We start from the raw sequence: 21519 nt of genomic DNA on the forward strand, positions 1-21519 counted from the left end.
AAAGAATATTTGGTCTCTCATTAGTTATCTACATAACCTCTTATTTTAGTTCTTCTAATGCAATTTACTCGTGTTAATTACCTACGTACATTCTTATACAGGTAGGGCTGGACATTCGGGCTATTAAGTTAATTCAGTTTGATCTATATGGATTTTAAAATTTTCTAGTTCTGAAAAACGAGAACCGATTTTTTCAAAAATAATTTTAGAAACTGAACCCGAATAGACCCATAAATTAGGTCCGATCTGTTCGCTCCACCGAGTAGACCAAATAGTAGACAGATTAGTGTGTTTTGTTAAATATATACAATGAATAATTAAATAGAAGTAATATTATTACAACTAGTGGCCCGTTAGTCAGTCGGAAGAGGCAGGTGCGCCAACCCTGGAAGGACCCGCCCCAGTTAAACCCCGCGGCACCGAGCCAGGAGTCAGGCGTGGCGGAGCTTGACAAGGGAAGCCGGACGAGTCAGAAGGGAACCACTCGAGTGTGAAAGTCGCCTAGAGGGGAGGGGGTGAATAGGCAGAATCTAAAATTTACAACTTTAAACACACACTACAAGCCGGGGTTAGCGTTAGAACAAATAATAAGTCCGGGAGAGGGGAAAACAAATCAAATGGAAATCAAGCGAATGAACACAGTGATTTGTTTTACCGAGGTTCGGTTTCAAAGAACCTAGTCCCCGTTGAGGAGGTCACCAAGACCGGGTCTATTCTAACTCTTTCCCTCTCTCAAACGGTCACTTAGACCGAGTGAGCCTTTCCCTTAATCAAACGGGTCACTAAGACCCCGTAAGGACCACCACACTCTTAGGTGTCTCTTGCTTTGATTACAAGTCACTTGAGAACAAGAATGAGAAAGAAGAAAGGCAATCCAAGAGGCAAGAGCTCAAAAGAACACGAAATCACTCTCTCACAAGTCACTAAGTGTTTGAGATGAATTTGGGACTTGGAGAGGCTTTGATCTTTTGAATTGTGTCTAGGAGTGAATGCTAGAGCTCTTGTATTGAATGTGATGTTCATAAATCTTGGATGCTTGGAGTTGTGGTGGTTGGAGGGTATTTATATCCCTCAACCACCAAAGTAGCCGTTGGAGAGGCTGCTGGCGATGGGCGCACCGGAGTCTGGTGCGCCACCGGATAGGCACTGTTCACTGTCCTGTGCGCCGCCATGTCACCCAACCGTTAGGGTTCGGAGCGAAGTCGACCGTTGGAGCTTTGTCTCCTTGCGGCACCGGACAGTCCGATGCCCTCTGACTTTGTGGCTCTGACTTCTGCTGCTGCACTGTTCACTTCGTCAGTACTTTTGCAGTTGACCGTTGCGCGCAGATAGCCGTTGCCCGCCGGTTCACCGAACAGTCCGGTGAATTATAGCGGAGCGCGCCTGCGCAAACCCGAGAGTGGCTGCTTGGACCCTGTACGGTCCTGGTGTACCGGTCACTGTCCGGTGCGCCAGACCACATCACACTTAGTTCCTTTTGCTCCTTTGAATTGGATCCCTAACTTGAATATTTATTAGTTTGTGTTGAACCTTTATGCACCTGTAATACATGAATTCTTGACAAACTAGTTAGTCCATGTGTTTGTGTTGACGATCAACCACCAAAATTAATTATAGGAAAAGGTTAACCCTATTTCCCTTTCAATCTCCCCCTTTTTGGTGATTGATGCCAACACAAACCAAAACAAATATATAAAGTGCAGAATTGAACTAGTTTGCATATGGTAAGTGCATAGGTTACTTGGAATTTAAACCAATTGATAATCTCACTAGATATGAATGGATTGCTTTTTCTTTTCTTTAGCATTTTGGACCATATTTGCACCACTTGTTTTATTTTTGCAAATCCTTTTGGAAAATCTTTTCAAAATTTTTTACAAATAGTCAAAGGTATATGAATAAGATTGCAAGAAGCATTTTCGAGATTTGAAATTTCTCCCCCTATTTCAAATGCTTTTTCTGTGACTAAATAAACTCCCCCTGAATGAAATTCTCCTTTTAGCTTTCAAGAGGGTTTTGAGATACCAAATGAAATACTAATTCAAAGATTGACTTTAAACATACCAATTGAAGAGATTCCTATTATTTAGATACCAATTGAAATTTTGCTTTCTCAAGACAAGTGAAGCATGGATACTAATTGAGAAATTGTCAAATATCAATTAATGCTTTATTTCGATTTTTTTTTGAAATTATGGTGTTGCGGTCCTTTTGCTTTGGGCTTAATATTCTCTCCCCTTTGGCATTAATCGCCAAAAACGGAGAACGTTGGAGCCCTTTTTTTACTTTCTCCCCTTTGGTACAAGTAAATAAGACTGAAGGATTATACCAATTGAGAGCATGCGGAGTAACGACGAAGGGTAAATGATACCGTTAGAGTGGAGTGGAAGCCTTATTTTCGCCGAATACTCCATTTCCCTTTCAATCTACGACTTAGTAAAGAAATATACTTGGAAACACATTAGTCGTAGCCTTGGCACAAGAATAATAAGAAATACGCGTTTGTACCAAATGAAAGAGACATGATCAAAGGTATATAAATGAGCTATGTGTGCAACGTTTCAATCCAAATTTCGAGAATCAAGAATATTTAGATCATTCCTAAGTTTGCTAAAGGTTTTCTCATCTAATGGCTTGGTAAAGATATCGGCTAATTGATTCTTGGTGTTTACATAAGCTATTTCGATATCCCCCTTTGTTGGTGATCTCTCAAAAAGTGATACCGAATGTCTATGTGCTTAGTGTGGCTGTGTTCAACGGGATTATCCGCCATGCAGATTGCACTCTCATTATCACATAGGAGAGGGACTCTGCTCAATTTGTAGCCATAGTCCCTAAGGGTTTGCCTCATCCAAAGTAATTGCACACAATAATGGCCTGCAGCAATATACTCGGCTTCGGCGATGGAAAGAACTACTGAGTTTTGTTTCTTTGAAGCCTAAGACACCAGGGATCTCCCTAGAAACTAACAAGTCCCTGATATGCTCTTTCTATCAATTTTACACCCTACCCAATCGGCATCAGAATATCCTATTAAATCAAAAGTGGATCCCTTGTGGTACCAAAGCCCAAACTTAGAAGTGTAAACTAAATACCTCATGATTCTCTTCACGGCCCTGAGGTGAACTTCCTTAGGGTCGGCCTAAAATCTTGCACACATGCATACGAAAAGCATAATATCCGGTCGAGATGCACATAAATAGAGTAAAGATCCTATCATCGACCGGTATACCTTTTGATCTATGGATTTACCTCCCGTGTCGAGGTCGAGATGCCCATTGGTTCCTATGGGTGTCTTGATGTGTTTGCCGTCCTTCATCCCAAACTTCTTAAGTATGTCTTGAATGTACTTTGTTTGGCAGATGAAGGTGCCCTCTTGGAGTTGCTTGATTTGAAATCCAAGGAAATACTTCAACTCTCCCATCATAGACATATCGTATTTCTGTATCATGATCCTACTAAACTCTTCACAAGTTGATTTGTTAGTAGATCCAAATATGATATCATCAACATAAATTTGGCATACGAACAAGTCTTTTGCAACAGTTTTAGTAAAGAGTGTAGGATCAGCTTTTCCGACTTTGAAGCCATTAGTGATAAGAAAATCTCTTAGGCATTCATACCATGCTCTTGGGGCTTGCTTTAGCCCATAAAGCGCCTTTGAGAGTTTGTAAACATGGTTAGGATACTCACTATCTTCAAAGCCGGGAGGTTGCTCAACATAGACCTCTTCTTTGATTGGTCTATTGAGGAAGGCACTTTTCACGTCGATTTGACAAAGCTTAAAGCCATGATAAGTAGCATAGGCAAGTAATATACGAATTGACTCAAGCCTAGCTACGGGTGCATAAGTTTCGGCAAAGTCCAAACCTTCGACTTGTGAATAACCTTTGGCCACAAGTCGGGCTTTGTTTCTTGTCACCACACCATGCTCGTCTTGCTTGTTGCGGAATACCCATTTGGTACCTACAACATTTTGATTAGGGCGTGGAACTAAATGCCATACCTCATTCCTTGTGAAGTTGTTGAGTTCCTCTTGCATTGCCAGCACCCAATCCAGATCTCTTAGTGCATCCTCTACCCTGTATGGCTCAATAGAGGAAACAAAAGAGTAATGTTCACAGAAATGAGCAACTCGAGATCTAGTGGTTACCCCCTTATGAATGTCACCAAGGATGGAGTTGACCGAGTGATCTCGTTGAATTACTTGGTGGACTCTTGGGTGTGGCATTCTTTGACCCTGTATTTCTTGATCATCTTCCTTGTTTTGATCATCTTCATCTCCCCTTGATCATTGTCTTCCTCTTGAGGTGGCTCATCCTCTTGTTCTTCATTCCCATCGTCTTGAGCATGTTCCACGTCTTGGGTAGGTGGAAGATGACGGTTGATCTTGTGTTTGTGGAGACTCTTCAGATTCCTTAGGACACACATCCTCAATGGACATGTTCCTTAGCGCGATGCACGGAGCCTCTTCATCATCTAGCTCATCAAGATCAACTTGCTCCACTTGGGAGCCTTTAGTCTCATCAAACACAATGTCACAAGAAACCTCAACTAATCCAGTGGATTTGTTGAAGACTATATATGCCCTTGTGTTTGAGTCATATCCTAGTAAAAAGCCTTCTACAGCCTTAGGAGCAAATTTAGATTTTCTACCTCTTTTAACAAGAATAAAGCATTTGCTCCCAAAGACTCTAAAATATGAAATATTGAGCTTTTTACCAGTGAGGAGTTCATATGATGTCTTCTTGAGGATTCGGTGAAGGTAGAGCCAGTTGATGGAGTAGAAAGCAGTGTTGATTGCTTCCGCCCAAAACCGGTACTCATCAAGCATGATTCTTGCCATGTCCAATAGAGTTCTATTCTTCCTCTCTACTACACCATTTTGTTGAGTTGTGTAGGGAGAAGAGAACTCATGCTTGATGCCCTCTTCCTCAAGAAAACCTTCAATTAGTGAATTCTTGAACTCCGTCCCATTGTCGCTTCTTATCTTTTTTATCCTTAGTCTGAACTCGTTTTGAGCCCGTCTTAAGAATCCTTTTAGGATCTCTTGGGTTTGTGATTTTCCTGCAAAAAGAACACCCAAGTGAAGCGAGAATAATCATCCACAATAACTAGACAGTACTTACTCCCGCCGATGCTTATGTAAGCAATTGGGCTGAATAGATCCATGTGTAGTAGCTCGAGCGGCCTGTCAGTAGACATGATGTTATTGTGTGGATGGTCGGCGCCAACTTGATTTCCTGCTTGGCATGCGCTACAAACCCTATCTTTCTCAAAATGAACATTGGTTAGTCCCAAAATGTGCTCTCCCTTTAGAAGTTTGTGGAGATTCTTCATCCCAACATGGGCTAGTCGGCGATGCCAGAGCCAACCCATGTTAGTCTTAGCAATTAAGCAAGTGTCTAGTTCGGCTTGATTAAAATCAACTAAGTATAGCTGACCCTCTAGCACTCCCTTAAAAGCTATTGAATCATCACTTCTTCTAAAGACAGTAACATCTATATCAGTAAAAAGACAATTGTAACCCATTTTACATAATTGAGAAACTAAAAGCAAGTTGTAATCTAAAGAGTCTACGAGAAAAACATTGGAAATAGAATGGTCAGGTGATATAGCAATTTTACCTAAACCTTTGACCAAACCTTGATTCCCATCCCTGAATGTGATAGCTCGTTGGGGATCTTCGTTTTTCTCATAGGAGGAGAACACTCTTTTCTCCCCTGTCATGTGGTTTGTGCACCCGCTATCGATTATCCAATTTGAACCACCGGATGCATAAACCTACAAAACAAGTTAAGGCCTTGTTCTTAGGTATCCAAACGGTCTTGGGTCCTTTCACATTAGAAACAAGCACCTTGGGTACCCAAACACAAGTCTTTGGACTCTTGTGTTTGCCCCCAACATATTTGGCAACTATTTTTCCTGATTTGTTAGTAAGCACATAAGATGCATCAAAAGTCTTAAATGAAATGTTATACTCATTTGATGCAGCAGGAGTTTTATTTTTAGGCATTTTAACATGTGTAGAATGCCTAGAGCTAGAAGCCTCATTTTCATACATGAATGCATGATGAGAAACAGTGTGAGGTTTTCTAGCATGAATTCTCCTAATTTTATGTTCGGGATAGTTTGCAGGATATAAAATGTAACCCTCACTATCCTGAACCATGGGAGCCTTACCCTTAACAAAATTAGACAATTGTTTAGGGGCATTAAGCTTGACATTGCTTCCCTATTGGAAACCAATGCCATCCTTAATGCCAGGGCGTCTCCGATTATAGAGCATGCTTCTAGCAAATTTAAACTTTTCATTTTCAAGTTCATGCTCATTAATTTTAGCAGTCAATTTAGCTATGTGATCATTTTGTTGTTTAATCGTGGCAATGTGATCATCAATAGCTTGAACATTAACATCTCTACATCTAGTGCAAATGGAAACATGCTCAACAATAGATGTAGGTGGTTTGCAAGTATTTAATTCTTCTATCTTAGCATGTAATATAGCATTCTCATCTCTAAGACAGGAAATAGAATCATTGCAAAAATTCAATTCTTTAATCTTAGAAACTAAACTAGCATTTTTATTTTTAAGACTAGAAATTGAATCATGACAAATTCTAAGCTCCTTAGTTAAGTTTTCACATTTTTCTACTTCCTGAGCATAAGCATTTTTCACTTTAACATGTTTTTTGTTTTCTTTAATAAGGAAGTCCTCTTGGCTGTCCAAGAGTTCATCCTTCTCATGAATATCATCTATTAATTCATTTAATTTTTTCTTTTGTTCCATGCTGAGGTTGGCAAAAGAGTAAGTAAATCATCTTCATTTTCACTAGAGCTACCCTCATCACTAGATGTTGTATATTTGGGGGTGGCTCTAGAGTGTACCTTCTTTTTCTTGCCATCCTTAGCCATGAAGCATTTGTGGCCGACGTTGGTGAAGAGGAGGCCCTTGTTGACGACGATGTTGGTGGCGTCCTCGTCGGAGGAGTCGGTGGAGCTCTCGTCGGAGTCCCATTCCCTACACACGTGGACATCACCGCCCTTCTTCTTGTAGTACCTCTTCTTCTCCTTCTTCTTCCCCTTCTTGTCCTCGTACCTGTCACTTTCACTTGACATTGGACATTTTGCAATAAAATGACCGGGCTTACCACATTTGTAGCACACCCCAAATATACAACATCTAGTGATGAGGGTAGCGACTTGAGCCAGTTGTACATGGCTTGCAACTCTTCTCCTTTGTTGAGGACGGATCGACTGAGCTCCCCCTCGATCGTCTCCCGTTTGGTGATCTTGGTCACCTCGTCCCCTTCGTGCGCCGTTTTGAAGACGTCCCAAATTTCCTTGGCGCTCTTTAACCCTTACACCTTATTATACTCCTCTCGACATAGAGAGGCAAGGAGTATAGAAGTTGCTTGGGAGTTAAAGTTCCGTATTTGGGCGGCCTCGTCCGAGTCGTAGTCATTGTCCCCTACCTGCAGTACCTGCGCTCCAAAATCAACTATGTCTCGTATACTTTTGTGGAGTGAGGTTAGATGATGCCTCATTTTATCACTCCACATACAATAATCCTCACCATCAAAATATGGTGGTTTGCCTAAGGGAACGGAAAGTAATGGAGCGCGCTTAGAAATACGGGGATAACGTAGGGGCATCTTACTATACTTCTTGCACTCATGGCACTTAGAAGCGACAGACGAGTCGGAGCTTGATGATGTGGAGGGTGACGAAGAGTCGGTCTCGTAGTAGACCACTTTCTTCATCTTCTTCTTGTCACCTCTCCGATGTGACTTGGTGGGGCCTATTGGAAAGTATGCATTAGATAGCTAGGGCTACTAGGGCTAAGAGGAATAGCTTTCTTTTGATCAGTTGCCAAGTTATAGAGTTGGAGGAAGAGGATCCCTCCTTGTGCTTGTTGCCGGACTCCCTTGAGAGGGTTCTCCACGAGCTTGCGGGCTTGTCGCCGGTCACGATCTCCCTCTTGGCGTGTTCTCCCGACATCACTTCAAGTTGTTAGACTTTAATGAAGCACCGGGCTCTTATACCAATTGAAAGTCGCCTAGAGGGAGGGGGTGAATAGACGGAATCTGAAATTGACAACTTTAAACACACACTACAAGCCGGGGTTAGCGTTAGAACAAATAACAAGTCCGGGAGAGAGGAGAAAACAAATCAAATGGAAATCAAGCGAATGAACACGGTGATTTGTTTTATCAAGGTTTGGTTCCAAAGAACCTAGTCCCCGTTGAGGAGGTTACAAAGACCGGGTCTATTCCAACCCTTTCCCTCTCTCAAACAGTCAGTTAGACCGAGTGAGCCTTTCCCTTAATCAAACAGGTCACTAAGACCCTGCAAGGACCACCACACTCTTAGGTGTCTCTTCCTTCGATTACAAGTCACTTGAGAACAAGAATGAGAAAGAAGAAAGGCAATCCAAGAGGCAAGAGCTCAAAAGAACACAAAATCACTCTCTCACAAGTCACAAAGTGTTTGAGATGAATTTGGGACTTGGAGAGGCTTTGATCTTTGTGTCTAGGAGTGAATGCTAGAGCTCTTGTATTGAATGTGATGTTCAGAAATCTTGAATGCTTGGAGTTGTGGTGGTTGGAGGGTATTTATAGCCCTCAACCACCAAAGTAACCGTTGGGGAGGCTGCTGGCGATGGGTGCACCGGACAGTCCGGTGCGCCACCGGACATGCACTGTTCACTGTCTGGTGCGCCGCCACGTCACCCAACCGTTAGGGTTCGGAGCGAAGTCGATCATTGGAGCTTTGTCTCCTTGCGGCATCGGACAGTCCGGTGCCACACTGGATAGTCCGGTGCCCTCTGACTTCGCAGCTCTGACTTCTGCTGCTACACTGTTCACTTCGTCAGTACTTTTGCAGTCGACCGTTGTTTATGATATTTATAACATTTATCTCTATGCACTCTGTTATTATATGTGTTGTTCTTCCTTGGCGCACATATGAGACGCACCCGGCTTTATCCTTTAAATCCGGATGTGACATTAGTGCATCCTCTATCCTATATGGCTCAATGGAGGACACAAAAGAGTAATGTTCACAGAAATGAGCAACTCGAGATCTAGTGGTTACCCCCTTGTGAATGTCACCGAGTATGGAGTTGACGGGGTGATCTCTTTGAATTGCTTGGTGGACTCTTGGGTGTGGCGGTCTTTGATCTATAAATTCTTGATCATCTTCCTTGTCTTGATCTTCTTCATCTCCCCCTTGATTAATGTCCTCCTCCTGAGGTGGCTCACTGTCTTGATCTTCATCCTCTTCTTCTTGAGCCTGATCCTCATCTTGAGTTGGTGGAGATGCTTGCATGGAAGATGATGGTTGATCTTGTGCTTGTGGGGGCTCCTCGGATTCCTTTGGACACGCATCCCCAATGGACATGTTCCTTAGTGCGACGCACAGAGCCTCTTCATCATCTAGTTCATCAAGATCAACTTGCTCCAATTGGGAGCCATTAGTCTCATCAAACACAATGTCACAAGAAACTTCAACTAATCCAGTGGATTTGTTGAAGACTCTATATGCCCTTGTGTTTGAGTCATAACCGAGTAAAAAGCCTTCTACAGCTTTAGGAGCAGATTTAGAACTTCTACCTCTATTAATAAGAATAAAGCATTTGCTCCCAAAAACTCTAAAATATGAAACATTGGGCTTTTTACCAGTTAGGAGTTCATATGAAGTTTTCTTGAGGATTCAGTGAAGATATAACCGGTTGATGGAGTAGCAAGCGGTGTTAATCGCCTCCGCCCAAAACCGGTCCGGTGTCTTGTACTCATCAAGCATGGTTCTTGCCATGTCCAATAGAGTTCTATTCTTCCTCTCCACTACACCATTTTGTTGAGGTGTGTAGGGAGAAGAGAACTCATGCTTGATGCCCTCCTCCTCAAGAAATCCTTCAATTTGTGAGTTCTTGAACTCCGTTCCATTATCACTTCTAATCTTTTTGATTCTCAATCCGAACTCATTTTGAGCCCGTCTCAAGAATCTCTTTAAGGTCTCTTGGGATTGAGATTTTTCCTGCAAAAAGAATACCCAAGTGAAGCGAGAATAATCTTCCACAATAACAAGACAATACTTACTCCCGCCGATGCTTATGTTAGCGATCAGGCCGAATAGGTCCATGTGGAGTAGCTCGAGCGACCTGTCAGTCGTCATGATGTTCTTGTGTGGATGATGGACTCCAACTTGCTTCCCTGCTTGGCATGTGCTACAAATCATGTCTTTCTCAAAATGAACATTTGTTAGTCCTAAAGTGTGTTCTCCCTTTAGAAGCTTGTGAAGATTCTTCATCCCAATGTGGGCAAGCCAACCCATATTAGTCTTAGCAATTAAGCAAGTGTCTAGTTCAACCTTGTTATCATTAAAATCAACCAAATATAGCTGACCATCTAACACTCCCTTAAATGCTATTGAATCATCACTTCTTCTAAAGACAGTAACACCATTATCAGTAAAAAGACAATGGGATCCCATTTTACATAATTGAGAAACAGAAAGCAAATTGTAATCTAAAGAATCTACGAGAAAACATTAGAAATGGAATGGTCAGGAAATATAACAATTTTACCCAATCCTTTGACCAAACCTTGATTTCCATCCCCAAATGTGATAGCTCGTTGGGGATCTTCATTTTTCTCATATGAGGAGAACTTCATTTTCTCCCCTGTCATGTGGTTTGTGCACCCGCTATCGATTATCCAACTTGATCCACCGGATGCATAAACCTACAAAACAAGTTTAGGCCTTGTTCTTAGGTACCCAGACGGTTTTGGGTCCTTTCACATTAGAAACAAGTACCTTGGGTACCCAAACACAAGTCTAGGGACTCTTGTGTTTGCCCCCAACATATTTGGCAACTACTTTGCCTGATTTGTTAGTAAGCACATAAGAAACATCAAAAGTTTTAAATGAAATGTTATGCTCATTTGATACATTAGGAATTTTCTTTTTAGGCATTTTGATATGAGTTGTATGCCTAGAACTAGAAGCCTCATTTTTATACATAAAAGCATGATGAGAAATATTATGAGGTTTTCTAGCATGAATTTTCCTAATCTTATGCTCAGGATAGTTTGCAGGATATAAAATGTAACCCTTTCTATCCCGAACCATGGGAGCCTTGCCTTTTACAAAATTAGACAATTTCTTAGGGGCATTAAGTTTGGTGTTGTTTTGGCTCCCTTGCTAGAAACCAATCCCATCCTTAATGCCAGGACGTCTCCCATTATAGAGCATGCTTCTAGCAAATTTAAACTTTTCATTTTCTAGCCCATGCTCAGCAATTTTAGCATTTAATTTAGCTATGTGATCATTTTGTTCTTTAATCATAGCAATGTGATTATCAATAGCTTCAACATTAATATCTTTATATCTAGTACAAATAGTAACATGCTCAACAATAGATGTAGAGGGTTTGCAAACATTCAATTCTTCAATCTTAGCATTTAAACTAGCATTCTCATTTCTAAGACATGAAATTGAATCATTGCACATGCTAAGCTCACTAGACAAACTTTCACATTTTTCTACTTCTAGAGCATAAGCATTTTTCAATTTGACAATTTTTTTGTTTTCCTTAACGAGCAAGTCTTCTTGGCATTCCAAGAGATCATCCTTCTCGTTAATGGTTTCTATTAGTTCATTCAACTTTTTATTTTGGTCCATGGTAAGGTTGGCAAAGAGAGAAACTAAATCATCTTCATTATCACTAGAACTACCCTCATCATCAGATGTAGTATATTTGGGGGTACTTCTAGAATGTACCTTCTTCTTTTTGCCATCCTTAGCCATGAGACACTTGTGGCCGACGTTGGGGAAGAGGAGGCCTTTGTTGATGGCGATGTTGGCAGCGTCCTTGTCGGAGGAGGAGTCGGTGAAGCTCTCGTCAGAGTCCCATTCCCGCCCCATGTGTGCCTCGCCACTCTTCTTCTTGTAATACTTCTTTTTCTCCATTTTCTTCTTCCCTGTCACTTTCACTAGAATATGGATATTTTGCAATGAAATGACCGGACTTACCACATCGGTAACACACCCTTTTGGAGCGAGGCTTGTAGTACTTCCCCCTCCTTTGCTTGAGGATTTGACGAAAGCTCTTAATGATAAGAGTCATCTCCTCATTGTCGAGCTTGGAGACATCGATTGGAAGCCTACCTGGTGTAGACTCCTCCTTTTCTTCCGTTGCTTTGAATGCAACGGGTTGCACCTCGGGTGTGGAGGTGGCGCCTTGCTCCAAGTTGACAATATGTTTGGAGTTTTTTATCAAAAGTTCAAAGCTCACAAACTTGCCAATAACCTCCTTGGGAGACATCTGTTTATATCTAGGATCCCCACGTATTAATTGAACTTGAGTAGGATTACGAAAAACAAGGGATCTAAGAATAACCTTGACCATTTCATGGCCATCCCATTTTGTGCCCCCGAGGTTGCGCACTTGATTCACCATTGTTTTGAGCCGGTTGTACATGGCTTGCGGCTCTTCCCCTTTGTTGAGGACGAATCGACCGAGCTCTGCCTCGATCGTCTCCCGCTTGGTGATCTTGGTCACCTCGTGCCCTTCATGCGCTGTTTTGAGGACGTCCCAAATCTCTTTGGCATTCTTTAACCCTTGCACCTTATTATACTCCTCTCGACATAAAGAGGCGAGGAGTATAGAAGTTGCTTGGGAGTTAAAGTGTCTAATTTAGGCGGCCTTGTCCGAGTCATAGTCCTTGTCCCCCATCTGTGGTGCCTGCGCTCCAAATTCAACAATGTCCCATATGCTTTCTTGGAGTGAGGTTAGATGATGCCTCATTTTATCACTCCACATACAATAATCTTCACCATCAAAATATGGTGGTTTGCCTAAGGGAATGGAAAGTAGAGGAGCACACTTGGAAATACGAGGATAGCGTAGGGGCATCTTACTATACTTCTTGCGCTCATGGCGCTTAGAAGTAGTGGACGACTCAGTGCCGGATGTGGAGGGTGTTGATGAATCGGTCTCATAGTAGACCACCTTCTTCATCTTATTTTTCTTCTTGTCACCCCTCCTATGTGACTTGATGGAGGAAGAGGATTCCTCCTTGTACTTGTTGCCGGACTCCCTTGAGAGAGTCTTCCCCGAGCCCATGGGCTTTTCGCCAGTCATGATCTCCCTCTTGACATGATCTCCAGACATCACTTCGAGTTTGTTAGACTCTTAATGAAGCACTGGCTTTGATACCAATTGAAAGTCGCCTAGAGGGTGGGGGTGAATAGGAAAAACCTGAAATTTATAAACTTAAACACACACTAAGGACGGGGTTAGCGTTAGAATTAAATCCGAGCGTGGAAGATTATTTCTCTTGCCACGAGTTGCTCAAATAATGCGGATGACGTTTGGGAGTGAACTCAAATCAATATTAGCAAGGAAACCATAGAGAGAGGAAAGAGGGCAAACAAATCAAGCGAGAATCAAAGCAAGTGAACACGGTGATTTGTTTTACCGAGGTTCGGTTCCAAAGAACCTAGTCCCCGTTGAGGAGGCCACAAAGGCCGGGTCTATTTCAACCCTTTCCCTCTCTCAAATGGTCACTTGGACCGGATGAGCCTTCTCCTTAATCAATCGGGTCACTAAGACCCCGCAAGGACCACCACACACTTAGGTGTCTCTTTCTAGCTTTACAAAGCACTTAAGAATAAGAATGGGAAGGAGAGAAGGCAATCCAAGCAACAAGAGCACAAATGAACACAAAAACTCTCTCTCTCTCTCTCTCAAGTCACTAAGTGGTTGAGTTGATTTTGGGACTTGGAGAGGATTTGATCTTTGGAATTGTGTCTTGGAGTGAATGCTATTGCTCTTGTATTGAATGAGAACCTCAGAAAACTTGGATGCCAATGAATGAGGTGGTTGGGGGGTATTTATAACCTCCAACCACTTCCTAGCCGTTGGCTGTTCCTACTGGCGATGGGCACACCGGACAGTCCGGTGGCGCATCGGACAGTCACTGTTCACTATCCGGTGCGCGCCACGTCAGCGCGCCCGTTGGGGTTTAGAGCTGGTTGACCGTTGGAACCCTTGTCCTATAGCTACATTGGATAGTCCAGTGCCACACCGGACATGTCCGTTGACCTCTGACTTTTGCGCTCTGACTTCTGTCGCACACTGTTCATCACTTTACACTTTTGTAGTCGACCATTGATGCGCAGTAGCCGTTGCTCCGCTGGCTCACCGGGCATGTCCGGTGCACATCGAACAGTCCGGTGAATTATAGCAGAGCGAGCCCATTGAATTCCCGAAAGTGACTAGTTCGTTTGTGTACAGGACTGGTGCATAGGACACTGTCCGGTGCGCTAGAGGCAGCACACTCTAAGTCCTTTTGCTCCAAATAAATTTGAGTCCCCAACTGAATTTCTTTCTTGATTTGTGTTGAACCTTATGCACCTGACATGATATCTTGACAAACTAGTTAGTCCATATGGTTTGAGATGGACATCAACCACCAAAATCGATTATAGGAAATGATTAAGTCCATTTCCCTTTTAGGTCCCTTCCGCCTGTTACTTTTTTTCTTTTGCGATCCATTGCTCATAGATCCCTCACCTAAGGGCTTGTTCGGTTACACCAATCCAGAAGGGGATTGGAGGGGTTTAAATCTCCTCCCCTCCAATCCCCTTCTGGGTTTAAATCCCCTCCTAGTCAAAATGACTAGGAAGGGATTTAAACCCCTCCAATCCCCTTCTGCATTGGTGTAACCGAACATGCCCTAAAGGAAGAATGGGCTTCCGTCATCTTGCCACAAACATAGCAAACGATACCTCACATTTATCTTATTCTTCTTCTTCTTCTTAAAGTTGGTGATCTATTCTACCTTTGGTTTTTCCTTAATTTTCCCAGCATGTATGATATTAGCACTAAACTATGCCTCACATGCACCTTTCTTTGCCTGAGGTTTTCTTCAACATCAAGAGAAGCCAATAAATTCTCAACATTTATATTTTTCCTCTTGTGTTTTAGAGCCATACAAAATCCTTTCAAGTTGGAGGTAATTTGGCAATGATGTCGCCTGCCACAAATGCATCAGGCAAGATGTGTCCAAGTTATGGAGCTCATGAATAATGAATTGTATCTCATAAGATTGCTCAATCATAGAGCGATTATCAACCACCTTATAGTCATGATAACACTCAAGTACAACTCAAGCCCAACATCGGAGGCATGGTACTTATGTTTGATAACCTCCTATTGGTCACTTGTTCTTAAATGTTGTGAATCAAGAACAAGGCAACACAATTGTTAAGGATTAAGGAACTTCGTCCTCTAAATCATTATCTCCCTTCGAATATAATGATCTTCAGACGAAGGTCGTGAAGGATGAACCTTCATCACTTACAAGAGCAATCATTTAAAAAGTTGATGAGTATTAATCATTCGTATATCAATTCATATATTTATTTTATGATGAACATATGTGTCACACCTGGTTTTAGAAGGCAAACCGAATGGGAACCATGTACGTGCCAGGATCAGCAATTCACGTACACAACAATTACATAACATGGACATCATCACACAGTGCTCAAATAGTATTAAAAAGGGAAATAATAGTCGATTACATCATATGTCTGAGACATCCACATAATCTTTACAAGAAATCAAACTGCGAAAAAGAAACGTAGATAAACGCGGCCTTCACAGGCAGCCGACTGGGGGTTGCCGCTAACCCACGCCTAGAACTCGTCGTAGTCTTGGAACTCCTAGAAGTCTCCTTCCACAACTTCATCTTCGCCTGAGCAGTGGTTGCAATGCTGACAACCTAGGGATGGGGGGGTTTGGTGTGTAGAGCAAGGGTGAGTACACATCAACATACTCAGCAAGTATCTTGTTTGGCTGTAGTAGACTAGCTGTATGTGGGGATAAGTCAAGCAGTTGCTTTTAGTTGGTCAGATTATTATTTACTAGTAGAAAGCCAGGTTTTAACATTAACCCAAGTTATTAGCCCGATGTACTTTTTCCAAACGGAAAGAATACCACTTACCAGCACCATAGACATAGCCAAAACCATCAGTCTCATTGCCACCTATAATCCGAACATCTCTGATCAAGTATCACTAATCACTGGAGCTCCCTTGGCCGCTCATAACCGCGAGCATGGCTGATATATCAGTTTTCAAACACTCTGCAGAGGTTGTGCACTTTACCCACAAGCCGTGATTCCCTTTCTGCCCGGAGATCATGACTCTCCATTGATCACTACCAAGGTGACCCAGCAGGGCATCACTACGTAGCCTTTACAAAGATTCCCCGGCGCTGTAGCCGCCCGTTAGGTTTCCTAAATGCACCGCACTCCTCCCCAAGGGGCGAACCCAAACTTGGCAGAGCGAGCCGCATACACCGAGCCCCATTGACGGCACAATGGCTAAGCGAACTACACCCCGGATCCTCTAATTATTCAGCTAAGGGCACCCCATTCCACCCTCATGGTTGCACTGTTTTCCCGGGCGGTCATCCAAAGAACAGGTCCTTACGGAGAGGCACTCGAGAAACCGCTCGAGCACCCTTAAAGGCCACAAGTATAACATCATAATAAGAGAGGGAAAACAGCGTATCATAGATAATCTCATCATGTTCATTGATTAGAGTTTGAGCAATAGCATAAAGCTAAACAATAATAATCCAACCCAAATAGGTAAACAAGGACATGGATAACAAAGCTAGTCAATCCTTAGGCATAAATGTGTAATGCGGGAGGTGAATTAAAGAGTGAATAGGACAGAGATAGGTCAAGGGACACATGCCTCCACCAACCGACTGCTGCTCAGGGGCTTCTCCTGCGAGTTCTTCGAGCTCTTCAACCGGATCGTTCTCTATGCGAGCGCAAACATACATACATCCACACATTTAATACAAACGAACAGTACACCATATAATAGAATGCAGTAAGTAAACAGACGTTCCACGCGGGCTCGCAGTTAAGGTTAAGAGAGAAAGAGAAAAAGAAAGTCGAGGAACGATCACGTTACATATTTATGAATTAAACCACTCGCTCAATTGAAAGGCATGAATACAGACACTATGTTTAGCATAAAGTGAAGTCATGTTTCATGTCTAATCATTATAAGCAGATGAAGGTGAATAAAAAAGATTGTCGTGCGGCGAGACGCGCGACATAGCACTCTAAATCGAATTAAGAAATCCATGACTCGCCGCGCGACTGAGCGCACAACGAGACACTTTGCATTAATTGTAAAGAGACGTTAAGCTTCTCGCGACGAAACGCATGACGGCATACGTCGACTAAACTGAGTCTAAAGTGGAACGTCGTGTGAATACACGCGCGGCGTTACACCTTAAACAACCTGAAATTAAATGGATCGTCGCGTGACGAAGCGCACGACGCAACACATAAATAGAATCTGAAATTAGACAAATCTGTCGCGCGACGAAGCGCGCGATGCAGCACGCTAACTAACGGAGTTTGACATTGACTACCAACCAAAAATAATCACCGCGAGCGCGGGTTTGCGCACGCGGGAACGCGCTAGTGGTAAACGGGGAAGCGCGAGGCCACGCCAAGGCCACGCGAACCACGCCAAGGGCCAGGACGACGCGCGCAGGGGGCCGAGGCCGCGCCGGGGGCAGGGGAGGCCGCACCGGGGGCCGGGGCCGGGGCCGGGGCGGGCGAGCAGGGGGCGGGGCGGGGCCGCCACGGGCTGGGGAGGGCGGGGGCCGCCGCGGGCAGGGAGGGGGCGGGGCGGGGCCGCGCCGCCGGCGAGCGGGGAGGGCAGGGGCGCACGCGAGCAGGGGAAAGAGAGGGCGCGCGGGGGGGGGGGGGGGGAGAAGAGGAGGGAGAGGGAGAGAGAGAGAGAAGGGGAGGGGAGCTCACCTCGGGGTCCAAATTCCGGTGATCGCCGTCTCCAATCCCTAGGGCACCACGGGGAGAGAGAGGTGGAAGAGGGAGAGGGAAGTTGTTGCGCGGGAGATCCAAATGAGAGAGAGAGAGAAGAGGAGGGGGCGCATGGGGGGGTGTGGGCGCCAGGGGCGCGCAGGGCCGGGCCGGGCCGGGTTGGGTTGGGTTGGGCCGAGCCACTTCACGGATAGAAACCCACGACGTGCACGACCACTAAACGGAATTAAATCGCGAATCAAAATCCGAAATGGAACGAGACGAACATGCAATATCAGACAAAGAAATGTGCTTCGGCATGATGCAACACCCATGACACTTAGGTTTTGGTTTATACATGACATGGACACCTGTCACTATACTGGTTTGAAATTGGGAAGAGGGAGCGAAGTAGGAAAGAGAAAAGAGAGTAACGCCCGAATTTGGTGAGAGAAAAGAAGAAAAAATTCTACCCCCAAATTCAGGGCGTTACAAACCTACCCCCCTTAAAAGAATCTCGCCCTCGAGATTCAGGGTTGGCTAGCAAAGAGCTCAGAGTATTTAGCCATCAGATCATCTTCACGCTCCCAGGTTGCTTCTTCCTCCGAGTGATGATTCCATCTGACTTTGCACATCCTGATGGTCTTCCTTCGGGTGACTCTATCTGCAATCTCAAGGATTTGCGCTGGCTTCTCTGTGTAGGTCAAGTCCTCCTGGACTTCAAGACCTTCCACTGGCAACTGCTCTTTCGGCACACGCAAGCACTTCTTCAACTGAGACACATGAAAGACATCATGCACAGCAGACAAATTTTCTGGCAGACTGAGCTCATAGGCCACTTCTCCACGCCTTGAGAGAATTTGGTACGGACCAATGTAGCGGGGTGCTAGCTTGCCCTTGACTCCGAACCTTCTGACTCCTCTGATCGGTGACACTTTCAGATAGACGAAGTCTCCGACTTCAAAACTCAGCTCTCTTCTTCTTGTGTCTGCATAGCTTCGCTGCCTTGATTGCGCTATCTTCAGATTCTCTCGGACCATCCTGATGTTCTCTTCGGCTTCAAGCAGAATGTCTGGCCCGAATACTTGCTTTTCTCCAGGCTGATCCCATTGCAACGGAGTTCTACAACTCCTTCCATAGAGCGCCTGAAATGGTGACATCTTCAAGCTGGCCTGGTAACTGTTGTTATAGGAAAACTCTGCATAAGGCAATCTCTTGTCCCATCCGGACTGATCTTGCAACGCACAGGCTCTCAACATGTCTTCTAGAATTTGATTGGTTCTTTCGGTCTGGCCATCTGTCTGCGGATGATAGGCTGAACTGAAATTTAGATGCGTGCCCAAGGCTTCATGCAACTGCTGCCAGAAATGAGAGGTGAACTGCGTTCCTCTGTCTGACACTATCTTCTTTGGCACACCATGAAGGCAAACGATCCGAGACATATACAACTCTGCCAATACTGCACTGCTGTAGTTGGTCTTGACTGGTATGAAGTGGGCTGACTTGGTCAAACGGTCCACTACTACCCAAATGGAATCGTAGCCGGCTCGAGTGCGAGGCAATCCGACTATGAAGTCCATACCGATTTCATCCCATTTCTACTGAGGGATTTGCAACGGTTGCAACAATCCAGCTGGTCTCTGGTGCTCTGCCTTAATTCTTTGACAACTATCACACATAGCCACATGCTCTGCGATTTCCCTCTTCATTCCGTACCACTAGAATTTCTTCTTCAGATCCTGATACATCTTCTCACTGCCAGGGTGAATCGAATAGGCTGTCTCATGATCTTCCTTGAGGATCAACTCCCGAATGGATTGGACATTGGGAACACACAAGCGGTCTTTGAACCATATCACACCTTCTGCATCTTCCCGAAAATCTTTGCCTCTGCCATCTAGAATCAGTCGCCGGATCTCACTGATCTTCTCATCATTCTTCTGCGCTTCTTTGATTTCCCGCTCCAGGGTAGGTTCCAACTCAACTGTGACTCCTCGCGAATTGTTCAGAAATCCGAGACTCAACTTGTCAAACTCCTTGGCCAACTCATAAGGCATCGGACGAGCAACCATCAGATTGATCTGACTCTTCCTGCTCAAAGCATCTGCCACTACGTTTGCTTTGCCTGGATGGTAATGGATCTCCAACTCATAGTCTTTGATCAGCTCTAACCATCTTCGCTGCCTCATATTCAACTCTGACTGAGTGAATATGTACTTCAGACTCTTGTGGTCTGTGTAAACATCACATTTCTGTCCATACAGATAATGCCTCCATGCCTTCAGTGCGTGAACCACTGCTGCCAACTCTAGGTCATGGATTGGGTAATTCTTCCCATGAACTTTCAGCTGTCGGGACGAGTAAGCCACAACTCTTCCCTCTTGCATCAACACACATCCCAATCCTCTGTAACAAGCATCGCAATACACCGAGAAGGGCTTGTGCACATCAGGCAAGACTAGAACAGGCGTTGTAGTCAACTTCTCTTTCAGCGCTTCGAAGGCCTCTTGACATTTCTGGGTCCACTTGAACTCAACCTTGTTGCCTAGCAACGCTGTCATTGGTTTCACAATCTTCAAAAACCCTTCAATGAATCGCCGATAATATCCGGCCATTCCAATGAAGCTCTTGATTCCTCGAGCATCTGTTGGCGCTTTCCAGTTCAGAATGTCTGCCACTTTCTTTGGATCCACAGCCAATCCTTCTTTGTTGATTATGTGACCCAAGAACAGGACTTCACTGATCCAGAACTCGCACTTGCTTAACTTTGCATACAGCTGGTGCTCTCGCAGTCTCTGCAATACCATTCTCAAATGATCTGCGTGCTCTTCTTCGCTTTGAGAATAAACCAGAATGTCATCGATGGATACCACCACAAACTTATCGAGATAATCCATGAATACACTGTTCATCAGATTCATGAAAAAGGCTGGCGCATTGGTCAAACCAAAAGACATCACAGTGAACTCATACAAACCATACTTGGTAATGAATGCCATCTTCGGAATGTCCGAAGGTCGGATCCTGAGCTGATGGTAACCTGACCTCAGATCAATCTTGGAGAACACACTGGATCCTCTCAACTGGTCGAACAGATCTTCTATTCTGGGCAAGGGGTACTTGTTCTTGATCGTGACTTCATTCAGAGCTCGATAATCGATACACATCCTTTTTGGTGCCATCTTTCTTTTCCACAAATAGGACAGGGGCGGCCCAAGGCGAGGTGCTTGGCCGGATGTAACCTTTCTCTGACAGCTCATCAATCTGCTTCTTAAGTTCAACCAACTCTGGTCCGGATATTTTGTAGGCTCTCTTAAAGATAGGGGCGGTTCCAGGAAGAAGCTCTATAGCAAACTCAACTTTTCGCTCTGTTGGCATACCCGGTAGGTCCTTTGGAAACACATCTGGGAACTCGGACACAATCTTGATCCTCTCAATTGGGTCTGCTTCACTGCTATCGACAGCCATCTGATAACAACTTCCTTTCTTTGGCTCAGGCGGGACTAACTCGGTCACCACTTCCTCTCCTAGTGGAGACACCAACTTGATTGTCCTTTAATCACAACTGATAACTGCCTGATACTTATCTAGCCAATTCATCCCTAGGATGACATCTATTCCCTGATTACCCATTACTATAAGGTTGGTGGGAAAC

The sequence above is a fragment of the Zea mays genome, chromosome 9, assembly GCF_902167145.1.
Source record: "Zea mays cultivar B73 chromosome 9, Zm-B73-REFERENCE-NAM-5.0, whole genome shotgun sequence".
NCBI classification, from domain to species: domain Eukaryota; kingdom Viridiplantae; phylum Streptophyta; class Magnoliopsida; order Poales; family Poaceae; genus Zea; species Zea mays.